Source organism: Clarias gariepinus, chromosome 3 (genome assembly GCF_024256425.1).
Source record: "Clarias gariepinus isolate MV-2021 ecotype Netherlands chromosome 3, CGAR_prim_01v2, whole genome shotgun sequence".
In the NCBI taxonomy this organism is placed as follows: domain Eukaryota; kingdom Metazoa; phylum Chordata; class Actinopteri; order Siluriformes; family Clariidae; genus Clarias; species Clarias gariepinus.
This window is the reverse complement of record NC_071102.1, coordinates 42,889,793-42,905,532: the sequence shown is the minus strand read 5'-3', so window position 1 is coordinate 42,905,532 and position 15,740 is coordinate 42,889,793. Positions and strand designations below refer to the sequence as shown.

At 44.3% G+C, this 15,740-nt stretch overlaps 1 pseudogene; it reads right to left on the bottom strand.

Annotated features, from left to right (window-relative positions):
* LOC128518714 (uncharacterized) overlaps positions 1-15,740 on the bottom strand; it is a 59,459-nt pseudogene that overhangs the window by 33,648 nt on the left and 10,071 nt on the right.

The following is a 15,740-nucleotide window of genomic DNA, read 5'->3' as shown; positions in this document are numbered from 1 at the left end:
GTGTTACTTTTACGCCAGATGTAACGGGACACGCACCTTCCAAAAAGTTCAACTTTTCTCTCGTCGGTCCACAAGGTATTTTCCCAAAAGTATCATTGAGCAATCATTGAGATGTTTTTTAGCAAAATTGAGACGAGCCTTAATGTTCTTTTTGCTCAAAAGTGGTTTGCGCCTTGGAAATCTGCCATGCAGGCCGTTTTTGCCCAGTCTCTTTCTTATGGTGGAGTCGTGAACACTGACCTTAATTGAGGCAAGTGAGGCCTGCAGTTCTTTAAATGTTGTCCTGGGGTCTTTTGTGGCCTCTCGGATGAGTTGTCTCTGCGCTCTTGGGGTAATTTTGGTCGGCCGGCCACTCCTGGGAAGGTTCACCACTGTTCCATGTTTTTGCCATTTGTGGATAATGGCTCTCACTGTGGTTTGCTGGAGTCCCAAAGCTTTAGAAATGGCTTTATAACCTTTACCAGACTGATAGATCTCAATTACTTTCGGCACTGGCACTTAGTTATTAACCTAGTTAACCCAGTGTAAGTATGTATCCAATGATGTAAACATTAAAGCACTTTTTGTAAGTCGCTCTGGATAAGAGCGTCTGCTAAATGCCTAAATGTAAATGTAAATGGATAATGGCTCTCACTGTGGTTCGCTAGAGTCCCAAAGCTTTAGAAATGGCTTTATAACCTTTACCAGACTGATAGATCTCAATTACTTTTGTTCTTATTTGTTCCTGAATTTCTTTGGATTTTGGCATGATGTCTAGCTATTGAGGTGCTTTTGGTCTACTTCTCTGTGTCAGGTAGCTCCTATTTAAGTGATTTCTTGATTGAAACAGGTGTGGCAGTAATCAGGCCTGGGGGTGACTACAGTACAGAAATTGAACTCAGGTGTAATAAACCACAGTTAAGTTATTTTTTAACCAGGGGGGCAATCACTTTTTCACACAGGGCCATGTAGATTTGGATTTTTTTTTCTCTGTTAATAACGTAAACCTTCATTTAAAAACTGCATTTTGTGTTCAATTATGTTATCTTTGACTAATAGTTAACGGTGTTTTTGATGAGCAGAAACATTTAAGTGTGACAAACATGCAAAAGAATAAGAAATCAGGAAGGGGGCAAATAGTTTTACACCACTGTATATTAGTATTTTGAGTTTTTTTTTTTTTTACGAACATTGCTACAAATTTTTTTCAGGACTGGCATAGCTTTTATTAAATAAACAGCGACCAAATTTGGTTTAAAAAACATTATGTAAAATGTAAAAAACATTAGCTTTATACAGCTACATAAAAGTGTGTACACTGCACTTACATAACACATCCAGGAGTGTTGGTGTGGAGTTGTGCTGTCCCAGCTGGTTGTGAGCAGTGCAGTAGTACAGTCCGCTGTACTGGGAGCTGATGTTGCTGATGCTGTAATTCTGGCCTGTTGTCAGCAGTGTGTCTGCAGCTGCTCTCTGCTTAAACCAGGAGTAGGTGAGAACAGGAGGGTTTGCATCACTGCTACAGCTCAGAGTCACTGAATCCCCCTCCACTGTGTCTCCAGGGGAAAGAACCACTGCTCTGGTGTTTTTAGGGGAATCTGATTAGAAATAAAACACCTGAATCAGCATCTTTGTTAGTACAAGCATTTTTATGTCTTATACAGTTATAGTCCACAGTTATATTCTTCCTGTTGATGCTATTAAAGCCCTTTAAACTAATTGTCTTCCAATCACTCAGGTTAGTTGAAACGTCTGGCTCTTGTATCTAGTCCTGTTGTCATAACTAGTCCTCCCAGAGTCCGAGCTTGCATGTACAATGTCGACTGTTTAAACTACATACCAGATAATCTGCTCTACCCCACCCTCCCCCATTTCTTCCTTCTTAATTCTGCTGTCTGATGGTCTGCCCATATTTACATAGATAAATAAATAAATATATCTATATATATATAAAAAAAAGTGAACCTATATTGCACTTTGAATGTCTGGCTGTCATTATAAGTTTTGCAACATATTTAGGAATAAACCAGATTTTTTAAACAGTTACCATTTTAACCACAATTTAGATAATTGTGACAAAATAATATAGTTCATTAAGATTAATAAAGCAATCAGGCAATAAGATTCTCCCAGGCCTCAAATTTTATCCAGAAAGGGCTGGTGTGGGTGCAGGCTTTAATTTTAACTAAGCAGAAGCCACCCCTGATTCCACCTGTTTAATTAGTCGTCCTTAGCTTTCAATCCACTATCAAGTGTGACTTCTGCTTGGTTGAAATAAAAGTTCGAACTCACATTGGCCCTTTCTGGATAAAATTTGACACCTATTATTAGATGGGTTACCTTTTTTTTAGCTGTCCCTATTTTTTGTGAGATTAACGATTGATTTATGTTTCTGTGTCGAATCCGTGCAGAGCCTAGGCTGTTAGTTAGGCAAGTGGTCTACACCATTGTGAGCATTTATACTTGTGCGCTTGTGTGTTGTGCTACAAACAATGGTAAATTAAACCTAATGGATCTTGTAGAAGTTGGAGCTAAAAGATGTTGAAAAACAGTTACTTTTACTGAAATTACTGTAATTACAAAGAAAGAGAAGTCAAGTGTATGAACTTTGGCCCACGTCCATTCAACTTTCATCTCAATTAAAAATGGAATTGTACAAGAAGCCAGAAGTACAATGCCTCCAGGTGGACCAGTCATACATTACACAACAGTTGTTGTGGTCTGCATCACTGTGACCTGTAGTTACATTTACACGGAGTTGCACATCAGTCTATGATGTAGGGTTCACATCTATGCAGTACCTACATGAGAACTACTATAGACTTGATGCAAAAGCAAAAATCAGGGCATGGCACCAGAAAAAGAGGCATGGCACCAGAACTAGTGACTAAGTTGTTTTAATTGAATAACAAGGTCAGCTTTTGCATTGACTAACATGCAAGAAGACATTCTGTCTTATGGGTGTCCTGATATCTAGAGGTTAATCTATAAAAGAGGAGGCAGCAAAATTATTTTACATTTTATATCAGATTATAATATGACACGCACACCTGCTCGCTTTCCGCATTTTCTCTGGCGTTTTTTCCAAGGTATGACATAATGGATGCAGCGCAAGTAAGCCGGAACAGCTGATTCAAAAGGTGGAGGAGGGAAACTATACTCTTGTCCTCTAGGAACTTGTTTCAGAATTAGTTTATAAGACCCTTTGATGCTAAGAAGTGATTGGCGATCATACACAAGTAGTCCTGAGACATTTCCAAAAATTCCACATAGTAAAACAAACAATATCCAAATCCTGACAGACAAACGTGTCGCTGTTAACACTGTTAGCGCCATAGCCCTAGTCCATGTGTAGACTCTATATTGCACAATCCTGCACCAAATGTGTGTTTTATTAAAAAAAAAAAAAAAAGCAAAATAATAATGGCTAAAATGCTCTGAGCTACGAAGGCTATGCAGTCTCCATGTTTATCTAACCACATTTCTTCCACAGTGTTAATAGATCAAAACTGTCCTTCCTTGATTTAATAATGTGTCAGAAGGTTCTTAACCCAAATGCAGTAAATTTGAATCTCTTTAGTTGTTTTTTTTGTTTGATGTAGGCCAACTTTTTCCAGAAAGCAGTATATATTAGTATTTTAAGTTTTTTCTTTTTTTTACGAACATTGCTAAAAAAAATTTTCAGGACTGGCATAGCTTTTATTAAATAAACAGCGACCAAATTTGGTTTAAAAACATTATGTAAAATGTAAAAAACATTAGCTTTATACAGCTACATAAAAGTGTGTACACTGCACTTACATAACACATTCAGGAGTGTTGGTGTGGAGTTGTGCTGTCCCAGCTGGTTGTGAGCAGTGCAGTAGTACAGTCCGCTGTGCTGGGAGCTGATGTTGCTGATGCTGTAATTCTGGCCTGTTGTCAGCAGTGTGTCTGCAGCTGCTCTCTGCTTAAACCAGGAGTAGGTGAGAACAGGAGGGTTTGCATCACTGCTACAGCTCAGAGTCACTGAATCCCCCTCCACTGTGTCTCCAGGGGAAAGAACCACTGCTCTGGTGTTTTTAGGGGAATCTGATTAGAAATAAAACACCTGAATCAGCATCTTTGTTAGTACAAGCATTTTTATGTCTTATACAGTTATAGTCCACAGTTATATTCTTCCTGTTGATGCTATTAAAGCCTTTTAAACTAATAGTCTTTCAATCACTCAGGTTTGTTGAAACTTCTGGCTCTTGTATCTAGTCCTGTTGTCATAACTAGTCCTCCCAGAGTCCCAGCTTGCATGTACAATATCGACTGTTTTAAACTACATACCAGATAATCTGCTCTATACCCCCCCTCCCCATCTCTCCCTTCTTAATTCTGCTGTCTGATGGTCTGCCCATATTTACATAGATAAATAAATATATCTATCTATATATATATATATTTTTTAAAGTGAACCTATATTGCACTTTGAATGTCTGGCTGTCATTAAAGGTTTTGCAACATATTTAGGAATAAACCAGATTTTTTAAACAGTTACCATTTTAACCACAATTTAGATAATTGTGACAAAATAATATAGTTCATTAAGATTAATAAAGCAATCAAGCAATAAGATTCCCCCAGGCCTCAAATTTTATCCAGAAAGGGCTGGTGTGGGTGCAGGCTTTAATTTTAACTAAGCAGAAGCTTCCCCTGATTCCACCTGTTTAATTAGTTGTCCTTAGCTTTCAATCAACTATCAAGTGTGACTTCTGCTTGGTTGAAATAAAAGTTCGAACTCACATTGGCCCTTTCTGGATAAAATTTGACACCTAGTATTAGATGGGTTACCTTTTTTTTAGCTGTCCCTATTTTTTGCGAGATTAAAGCCTGATTTATGTTTCTGTGTCGAGTCCGTGCAGAGCCTAGGCTGTTATTTAGGCAAGTGGTCTACACCATTATGAGTATTTATACTTGTGCGCTAGTGTGTGTTGTGCTACAAACAATGGTAAAATAAACTTAATGGATCTTGTAGAAGTTGGAGCTAAAAGAAGTTGAAAAACAGTTACTTTTACTGAAATTACTGTAATGACAAAGAAAGAGAAGTCAAGTGTACGAACTTTGGCCCACGTCCATTCAACTTTCATCTCAATTAAAAATGGAATTGTACAAGAAGCCAGAAGTACAATGCTACCAGGTGGACCAATCACAGTTGTTGTGGTCTGCATCACTGTGACCTGTAGTTACATTTACACGGAGTTGCACATCAGTCTATGATGTAGGGTTCACATCTATGCAGTACCTACAGGAAAACTACTATGTAGACTTGATGCAGAAGCAAAAATCAGGGCATGGCACCAGAAAAAGAGGCATGGCACCAGAACTAGTGACTAAGTTGTTTTAATTGAATAACAAGGTCAGCTTTTGCATTGACTAACATGCAAGAAGACATTCCGCCTTATGGCTGTCCTGATATCTAGAGGTTAATCTATAAAAAAGGAGGCAGCAAAATTATTTTACATTTTATATCAGATTATAATATGACTCGCACACCGGCTCGCTTTCCGCATTTTCTCTGGCGTTTTTTCCAAGGTATGACATAATGGATGCCGCGCAAGTAAGCCGGAACAGCTGATTCAAAAGGTGGAGGAGGGAAACTATACTCTTGTCCTCTAGCAACTTGTTTCAGAATTAGTTTATAAGACCCTTTGATGCTAAGAAGTGACTGGCAATCATACACAAGTAGTCCTGAGACATTTCCAAAAATTCCACATAGTAAAACAAACAATATCCAAATCCTGACAGACAAACGTGTCGCTGTTAACACTGTTAGCGCCATCGCCCTAGTCCATGTGTAGACTCTATACTGCACAATCCTGCACCAAATGTGTGTTTTATTAAAAAAAAAAAAAAAAAAAAAAAAAAACAGCAAAATAATAATGGCTAAAATTCTCTGAGCTTCAAAGGCTATGCAGTCTCCATGTTTATCTAACCACATTCCTTCCACAGAGTTAATAGATCACCACTGTCCTTCCTTGATTTAATAATGTGTCAGAAGGTTCTTAACCCAAATGCAGTAAATTTAAATCTCTTTAGTTGTTTTCTTTGTTTGATGTAGGCCAACTTTTTCCAGAAAGCAGTATATATTAGTATTTTGAGTTATTTTTTTTTACGAAACTAAAAATTTTTTTCAGGACTGGCATAGCTTTTATTAAATAAACAGCGACCAAATTTGGTTTAAAAAACATTATGTAAAATGTAAAAAACATTAGCTTTATACAGCTACATAAAAGTGTGTACACTGCACTTACATAACACATCCAGGAGTGTTGGTGTGGAGTTGTGCTGTCCCAGCTGGTTGTGAGCAGTGCAGTAGTACAGTCCTCTGTGCTGGGAGCTGATGTTGCTGATGCTGTAATTCTGGCCTGTTGTCAGCAGTGTGTCTGCAGCTGCTCTCTGCTTAAACCAGGAGTAGGTGAGAACAGGAGGGTTTGCATCACTGCTACAGCTCAGAGTCACTGAATCCCCCTCCACTGTGTCTCCAGGGGAAAGAACCACTGCTCTGGTGTTTTTAGGGGAATCTGATTAGAAATAAAACACCTGAATCAGCATCTTTGTTAGTACAAGCATTTTTATGTCTTATACAGTTATAGTCCACAGTTATATTCTTCCTGTTGATGCTATTAAAGCCTTTTAAACTAATTGTCTTCCAATCACTCAGGTTAGTTGAAATGTCTGGCTCTTGTATCTAGTCCTGTTGTCATAACTAGTCCTCCCAGAGTCCCAGCTTGCATGTACAATGTCGACTGTTTAAACTACATACCAGATAATCTGCTCTACCCCACCCTCCCCCATCTCTCCCTTCTTAATTCTGCTGTCTGATGGTCTGCCCATATTTACATAGATAAATAAATAAATATATCTATATATATAAAAAAAAAAGTGAACCTATATTGCACTTTGAATGTCTGGCTGTCATTATAGGTTTTGCAACATATTTAGGAATAACCCAGATTTTATGAACAGGTATCATTTTAACCACAATTTAGATAATTGTGACAAAATAATATAGTTAATTAAGATTAATAAAGCAATCAAGCAATAAGATTCCCTTAGGGCTCAAATTTTATCCAGAAGGGGCTGGTGTGGGTGCAGGCTTTAATTTTAACTAAGCAGAAGCCATACCTGATTCCACCTGTTTAATTAGTCGTTCTTAGCTTTCAATCAACTATCAAGTGTGACTTCTGCTTTGTTGAAATAAAAGTTTGATTTCACATTGGCCCTTTCTGGATAAAATTTGACACCTATTATTAGATGGGTTACCTTTTTTTTAGCTGTCCCTATTTTTTGTGAGATTAACGATTGATTTATGTTTCTGTGTCGAATCCGTGCAGAGCCTAGGCTGTTAGTTAGGCAAGTGGTCTACACCATTGTGAGCATTTATACTTGTGCGCTAGTGTGTGTTGTGCTACAAACAATGGTAAATTAAACTTAATGGATCTTGTAGAAGTTGGAGCTAAAAGATGTTGAAAAACAGTTACTTACTGAAATTACTGTAATGACAAAGAAAGAGAAGTCAAGTGTACAAACTTTGGCCCACATCTATTCAACTTTCATCTCAATTAAAAATGGAATGGTACAAGAAGCCAGAAGTACAATGCTACCAGGTGGACCAATCACAGTTGTTGTGGTCTGCATCACTGTGACCTGTAGTTACATTTACACGGAGTTGCACATCAGTCTATGATGTAGGGTTCACATCTATGCAGTACCTACAGGAGAACTACTATGTAGACTTGATGCAGAAGCAAAAATCAGGGCATGGCACCAGAAAAAGAGGCATGGCACCAGAACTAGTGACTAAGTTGTTTTAATTGAATAACAAGGTCAGCTTTTGCATTTTAACTTCAGTTTTTTGTTGTGTGTCAAATACATTCTCAAATAACCTAAACACTGAAAATATATACCTTATTTTGTCCTCAGATTCTTTCTTGTAACTCTCCTCTCTCAGTCACAGACCTGTCTGATGGCTCATTATGCAGATCAGTATGCAGGCCTTTTTCTTCTTAGGTATGAATCACTGTATTAGTAATAAAAGTTCACGCCTTCTCGCATAGACCCTTTACACTCAAAAAGTGACTTAAAAAATGTTAATCACTATATTGTTTTCTGTGAGCAAGTAAACAAGATCATTTTAACATCATTTTGAAGCAAAAACACTAGTCCACCAGCCCAGTTCTCAAAAAGTCTTGTGAACAAATGTTCTGTGTGAGTTTCATGGCCTTATTTAAGCTACTTTTATTTTTACAAAACTTACTAACCACGCATAATATTTTTTTCCTAAAAAATGCAAACACATACATTCATTTTGGTCACGTCTTATTGTAGACCATTTGTGCTGATTACAAGAAAAATACAGGTTGGTCAATAATATATTATAAGTAGCTGAAAAAGCACAAATATCAGAGCATGTCCAAACATCTCAAGGGCCCCAAAATCACCTCGGACCTCAGAGGGTTAATCCAATTGCGTAAATGCACTGCATATTGTCATATTGTCATATTAAATGAGCAGCTCAACTTTCATTTCTTCTGGTCCAAATCGTTTATTCTTTTATCATAATATGTCCTTAGCTGCACTGTAATATTTTCATTACTATTGTATAGCCAAACTTTCTGTATGTAGACATACTGGGGGTCTGTTTATTGAAAAGGCTACATTTTATTTTATTTTTAATCAAAAGAATGAAATAAACTAAATGACTCATAAAATACTCATTCATTTTGATGAACAGGATTCAAAGAATCGAGTCACTAAAATGATCCAAACTTCTCATCACTACTTTATTCAGCTACCCAAAACATTTAGTTCACTACACTTACATAACACATCCAGGAGTGTTGGTGTGGAGTTGTGCTGTCCCAGCCGGTTGCAAGCAGTGCAGTAGTACAGTCCGCTGTGCTGGGAGCTGATGTTGCTGATGCTGTAATTCTGGCCTGTTGTCAGCAGTGTGTCTGCAGCTGCTCTCTGTTTAAACCAGGTGTATGTGAGAACAGGAGGGTTTGCATCACTGCTACAGCTCAGAGTCACTGAATCCCCCTCCACTGTGTCTCCAGAGGAAAGAACCACTGCTCTGGTGTTTTTAGGGGAATCTGTTTAGAAATAAAACACCTGAATCAGTTGGTGTGTGTTCAGCATTTGATATATGAGATATTTGATATATGCATACAGTACTGTGCAAAAGTCTAAGGCACCAAATTAACTGTAGTACAAAATGTATATTTTATATATATATAAATATATATATATATATATATATATATATATATATATATATATATATATATACAGTATATATATATAATTATATTGTAGCGTTTTTCACCGCTAAGCAGGCACTTGGAGAGACGGGTGAGCTTCCTTGCTGCCCAATGCAAATGGCTGGGAGTAATTTATTTATCACAGCACATAAACCACACATTGACATTACTAAAGACACACTTCTGACTCACACACACACACCCTGGCCGAAGCCACTAACCCAAACACCTTTCCTCGACAGGGTGAACACCTAACAACCCCTCCCGCAAAGCATGATGGTTACTAGTGCCAAACCCCGCCCACGCCACACTGCCCCCACCCGAGCTGTGACCGTCCTCGGTTACGATGGCGCACTCAGTCCTGAAAGCGTGACGGTGGTCGGCGGGTACCGTACAGGGGCCCACCCAGTGGGACATAAGCTTAGGCGAGAGCCCCCGTATCCTTCCGGGGGAATACACCCAAACCCGCTCCCCAGTAGCAAAGTCTCGCCCTCGGCTGTGAGTGTCATACACGCGGCGCTGTTTAACACCGGCGTCCGCCAAGTGTCTACGCGCCAATTCGTGAACACGGAACAATTTGTCTTTCAAATAACAAAAATAATCCAACCCAGGCTTCGTGGGTAAATCAGACTGTGGAGGTGGCCCGAACACAAGGTCCACAGGCGTGCGCAACTCGCGCCCGAACATTAACGCAGCTGGCGTCAGCTGTGAGGACTCCTGCACTGCTGTGCGATATGCCCACAGCACGAGAGGCAAATGTTCGTCCCAATCCTTCTGCCGGTCGCTGGTCAGCACGGCGAGTTGGGTGGTGAGCGTCCGATTGAACCGCTCCACGAGGCCGTCACTTTGTGGATGAAGGGGCGTGGTGCGGGTCTTTTTCACCCCGAGGCGCTCACACACCGCCGCAAACACCTCCGCCTCGAAGTTACGCCCCTGATCGCTGTGTAACTGCTCCGGGGCGCCAAACCGGCTGAACACCTCATCCACCAGCACTCGGGCGGTGGTGGAAGCGCTCTGGTCAGGCACAGCAAACGCCTCCGGCCACTTGGTGAAGTAGTCCATGGCCACTAGCACATACCGGTTCCAGCGATCGGAAATGGGAAACGGCCCGAGAATGTCCACGCCCACACGCTCCATAGGTGCCCCCACCCGAAAGTCTTGCAGGGGTGCGCGCGAGCGCTGGGTAGGGCCCTTCTTTGCCGTGCAGACGTCGCATCTGTGAACAAAGAGTTCACTATCCGTGTGGCAGCCCGGCCAGTAGAAACGAGCGCGCAACCGCCGCAGTTTTAGTGACTCCAAAGTGTCCCGCGCCCGCGTGCCCATGGACCATCCCCAACACACGTGCCCGCAGAGTCCGTGGCACCAGCAGCTGAAAAGATCCGCCAGCGCCGCACGGCCGTTCCCAGTGGCGGTAGAGTAAGCCCCCCCGCAACACGAGTCGATTAAACTGCGAGTGGAGGGCCTTTTCCTCTTGTCCCAGGTGAGCCACAGCGGCGTAATCCAGTCTCTGGCCCGCGTTAACCCAACCTAGTACCCGCTGCAGTGCCGGATCCTTTTCCTGCTCGGCAACGAGCTGATCACAGTCCATCTGCGGCACCGGCGGAACGACTACAGGTGATGATGTAGGCGACGCAGTAACTCGGCTGCACGCCGGCTCGGTCGGCTGATTATTAACGGGGGCTCCGGAGGACTGCGCAGGGAGAATGTTCTGATTCACGGGGGTCGGAGAGTGTTCGATGTCGCGACTACCCACGCGCTCTTCAACCCGCTCGCAGTGCCGACAACGCTCTTTGCTACACGGCCGGCGGGATAAAGCATCGGCGTTAGCATGCAGTTTTCCCGCTCGGTGCTGAACGGTAAAATTATAATCCTGCAACCGCTCGAGCCAGCGCGCTAACTGCCCCTCGGGCTCTTTAAAGCTAAGCAGCCACACCAGCGAAGCGTGATTGGTCCGCAGCAAGAAGGATTGCCCGTATAAATACGGCCTAAAATGCTTAAGGGCCGCGACGACCGCAAGCAGCTCGCGCCGCGTGACGCAGTAATTCTTCTCCGGCCCAGACAACGCGCGGCTGAAGTACGCGACAACATGCTCTTTACCCTCGGAAACCTGAGACAGGACAGCCCCTAGCCCTACATCGCTCGCGTCCGTGTCGAGGATAAACATACACGACGCGTCAGGATATCCGAGAACGGGCGAGGTGACCAGAGCTTCCCGTAACCGAGTGAAAGCGCGCGCGTGCACCCCGTCCCAGCGAAACGGCTGATTCTTTTTCGTGAGCCCGTGCAACGGACTAGCGATCGTGGCAAAATCCTTCACGAACCGACGATAGTACGAGGCTAACCCGAGGAAGGTGCGTAGCTGCGACACGGTTAACGGTTCAGGCCAATTCTGTACCGCAGCAATTTTGGCTGGATCGGTGGCAATCCCTTGAGCGCTAATCACGTGTCCCAGAAACACGGTCTCTTGCCGCAACAGCTGGCACTTTTTCGGGTTAAGCCGCAAATTCGCCCGCCGGATAGCCAAAAATACCTCCCGTAGGTTAGCTAGCGCGACCTCAAACTCTTTGCCGTGCACCATTAAATCGTCCAGGTAGACGACACAACGATTGCGAGGAATGTCGGCCAACACTTTCTCCATCAACCGTTCGAACGTAGCTGGAGCGTTGCATAGGCCGAACGGCATGCGCCGGAATTGCCATAGCCCTTGCCCGATCGAGAATGCGGTTTTAGGTCGCGCTTCCGGGGCGAGCTCTACTTGCCAGTACCCGCTACGCAGATCTAACGAGCTAAACCACGCCGAGCCCGCAACGTGTTCCAGCGCATCATCTATTCGTGGCAACGGATAAGAATCTTTGCGCGTTACCTCGTTCAACCGCCGGTAATCGACACAAAACCGCCACGATTCGTCCTTTTTACACACCAAAACAACCGGTGAAGACCACGGTCCGGACGCTGGCTCTATGACGCCCGAGTCGGCCATCTCACGCAGCTTCTGCTCGGCTATAGCTCGTTTAGCTAAAGGAAGGCGTCTCGGATGTAACCGAACAGGAGCTGCGTTACCCGTATCAATCGTGTGCTGCACCAAATTAGTATGTGTGCACTCGCGCTCATCTACCGCGAAAATGTCCGCGAACTCAAGTAACAGGGACTTCACTGTGTCGGTCTGTGTCTGACTTAGCCCCACACTGCTACGCTGCATAAGCTCGGCCATTATTCTCGCTCGGTCTGCTACCGGATGTTTACACGGCGCGTCCACCGAAAGTTCCGCCCCCCAGGTGCGCGCTACTAACACGTCCGGCTGCGCTTTGGGAACTAGCAACCTGGCTAACCCGAAGTTACCACGTAACGTTCCGTCAGCGAGATTCAGTACCGCACCCCACCTTTCCAAAATGTCCAACCCCAAGATACAATCATCCTCAATGTCTGCCACAAAGAATGGATGAGAAAGACTGATTGCACCTACTTGTATTCGCACAGTGCGACAGGCCCGTATTTCCAAATAGCTCCCCGATACGGTGTGAATGGTCAAGGCTGGGGCCGGCAGCATACAACCGCGCTCGCCCTGTTCCAATACTCCCCAGCGCAGCAGCGAAACTGTAGAGCCGGTGTCCACGAGCGCCCGTAGCGAAACGTTGTCCAGGCCACAGTTCACGTAGACGCCCGCGCGATTTCCTACACGTCCTGACCGAAAGTTAGGCCCGGGAGTTGGGGAAACAGAGACGGCTGTGGGAGGCGGCTTCCCCCCAGCTGGTTGTAATGGCTGCTGGGGTACACTGTAGGACGTGGGAACGTTGCAGCGGTAGTCCGGCTGTCCTTGGCCTCGGCGTCGTCCCGGAATCTCGGATGCTGAATCGAGGCCTAGCCGCGACGGGTAGCCCTGTCCCCGGCTAGGTTCACCTACCGAGCGGCCCCGAGCCATGGGAAAACGCTCGGCTCTTTCGCCGCGATGTTCTGCCATGATGGCCTCGGCACGCTCGGCTTCGCGTAGCGCCTCAGACAGGGAAGCCGCGAACCGGAGGTGCTCGCGCAGCCGCGCCGGCCGAATTCCCCGCAGGAACGCACGGCGAGCTAGCTCTTCCTGCTGGATGGGCCCGAATTCTGGGTAGCCCCGGCGAGCGAGAGATCTCGCGTCCATGGCGAACGCCCCCAGTGGCTCGGAGGCGCTTCTCTCGCGGGTCGCTAGCTCTTCGCCCGCGGCCTCCTGACGGTCACCCGCGCCGAACCGGAAGTGGAGCGACTCCCGCAGCTTCGCCCAGTCCTTCCTCTCATCCGCCCGGAGGTCTTCCAACGACCGGAGCGCCTCGCCCTCAAGCGAGAGAGCCACCCGGACGGCTGTTTCCGCCGGGGACCAGCCCGCAAAGTCGGCGGCTAGCTCCACCTGGGCGATGAACGCGTGGGGCTCGACAGCGCCATCGTAGGACGGCAGGTGCAGCTGCAGGTCGCCTCGCCGGCTGACGGCGCACGGAGCTGTAGCTTCCTCCGGGGTGCGCTCTAACCCGTTATTCTCCATCCCACTTCTGACACCAATGTAGCGTTTTTCACCGCTAAGCAGGCACTTGGAGAGACGGGTGAGCTTCTTTGCTGCCCAATGCAAATGGCTGGGAGTAATTTATTTATCACAGCACATAAACCACACATTGACATTACTAAAGACACACTTCTGACTCACACACACACACCCTGGCCGAAGCCACTAACCCAAACACCTTTCCTCGACAGGGTAAACACCTAACAACCCCTCCCGCAAAGCATGATGGTTACTAGTGCCAAACCCCGCCCATGCCACAATATATATATATATATATATATATATATATATATATATATATATATATATATATGTGCACGAAATTAGGCACGGCTGGTGAGCTATTATCCTTAATGATCCCGGGCTTCTCCCCACACTGTAAAACATAGCGGGAAGTGTAGCTCGGGTTCTGTTGGGATACTGGACTTTCTGCAGCAGAGAGTGCGATGCAAGGAGGTACACGTCACGTCCCCTGTTTCCAGCCGGAGAAAGCCGCCCAGCTGTCGGATGTCAGAGAGGACTCCCCTCACATAGAGAGCTGGGAGGGGCCAGTCCGGCCATCCCCCAAGAGGAGAGTCAGCACGAGCAAACTTTTCTTTCCATCCTCCCTCCTTTAACCCTTTTCTTCCCCATTTTCCTTAATAAATTACCCTTTTTCCCGTAAGACCTCGCGTCATGTCCGTGCTTTATGGTGCTGCCTGTGCAACAAAGGGTCAAACCTGTTAGAATATATATATAATGTACAAATCCAATTTTCCAAACATATCCTAACAATTAACTAAAAAAATAATTACAGAATGTGATGGCGGGCTTACTGCTAGAGCTCACATTTAGGAAAACCTTCTTACTCGACATGTTACACCCACTGCGCAATGCAGGCATTTACTCTACAGTCCCTGTGTGTGTGGAAAGGGATGGGGCTCACTGATTCACCTGGGCTGGAGCGCAATTCTCATTTAACATTCTCTGGTCACCTGCAGCCTATACCATAGGGTTTGCTGGGGAGTAGATCCTTCCCGAACATAAGTTCATACACATTCTCTATGCTTTCAGACTCTGTGAACTCTGGCTAGAAGGAAGCTGCCTGCCACATGCACTCTTGCACAACCTGCCACCTTTGCCTCATACTGTGGACCTGTGCCAACCTCCTAGGATTCTCTGAGACCACTGCTCTGCTCTAAACCATGAACCAGAAAACAATCTAGCACAATTTATAGGCTGTTTTCTAAACAACTGTTGATAAAAAAAGCGGACTGGAAGTGGGCCCAAAAAGGTCTTCAGAAGAATATCTAGGACACCTCCTAGAAACCAGCATTCAAAGTCAGGCACTCTTAAAGCAACTCTCACAGCGTCTGCAGGCAACGGCACCCGAGTTTTCATGCCTTCAACATTGCAGGGGAGGTGCCTGTCGCTGTTCCACAAAGAGATGCATAGCACCTGTTAACCAAACTTACATGGCATGACATTATAGACGCTCTTTTATTGACTTTTAAATAACAGCAGAGCAGGTAGCTGGCCACAATGTGAATGGAGAGGCATTATCATCCTCCTGTTCACAGGTGAGGCACAGAGTGCTTATTAGGACATGGAAAGGTATGATCTGCTCAAGAATGAAATTCTTACACGCCACGGCCTTTCCAGAACACAGGATGCGTTAGAATTCCACTGGAAATTCGAATTTAATTTGTCACATACATAGTCATACACAGTGACCTTAAAAAATAAAGTAGATAAGAAATAAATATTAATGAAAATGAAGTACAATAGAAAATAAATTTAACTAGGATAAAAATTTAAATATCCTGTACAAATAAGGACATTTTGTACAACATAGCAAAATATAGGAAATATAGAAAAAAATAGAAATTTAGTGTAAAATATAGAAATTTAGTGTAAATAAAGAAAAAATGAAGAATAATTACTAGGGGGTGTGCAAATATGCATAA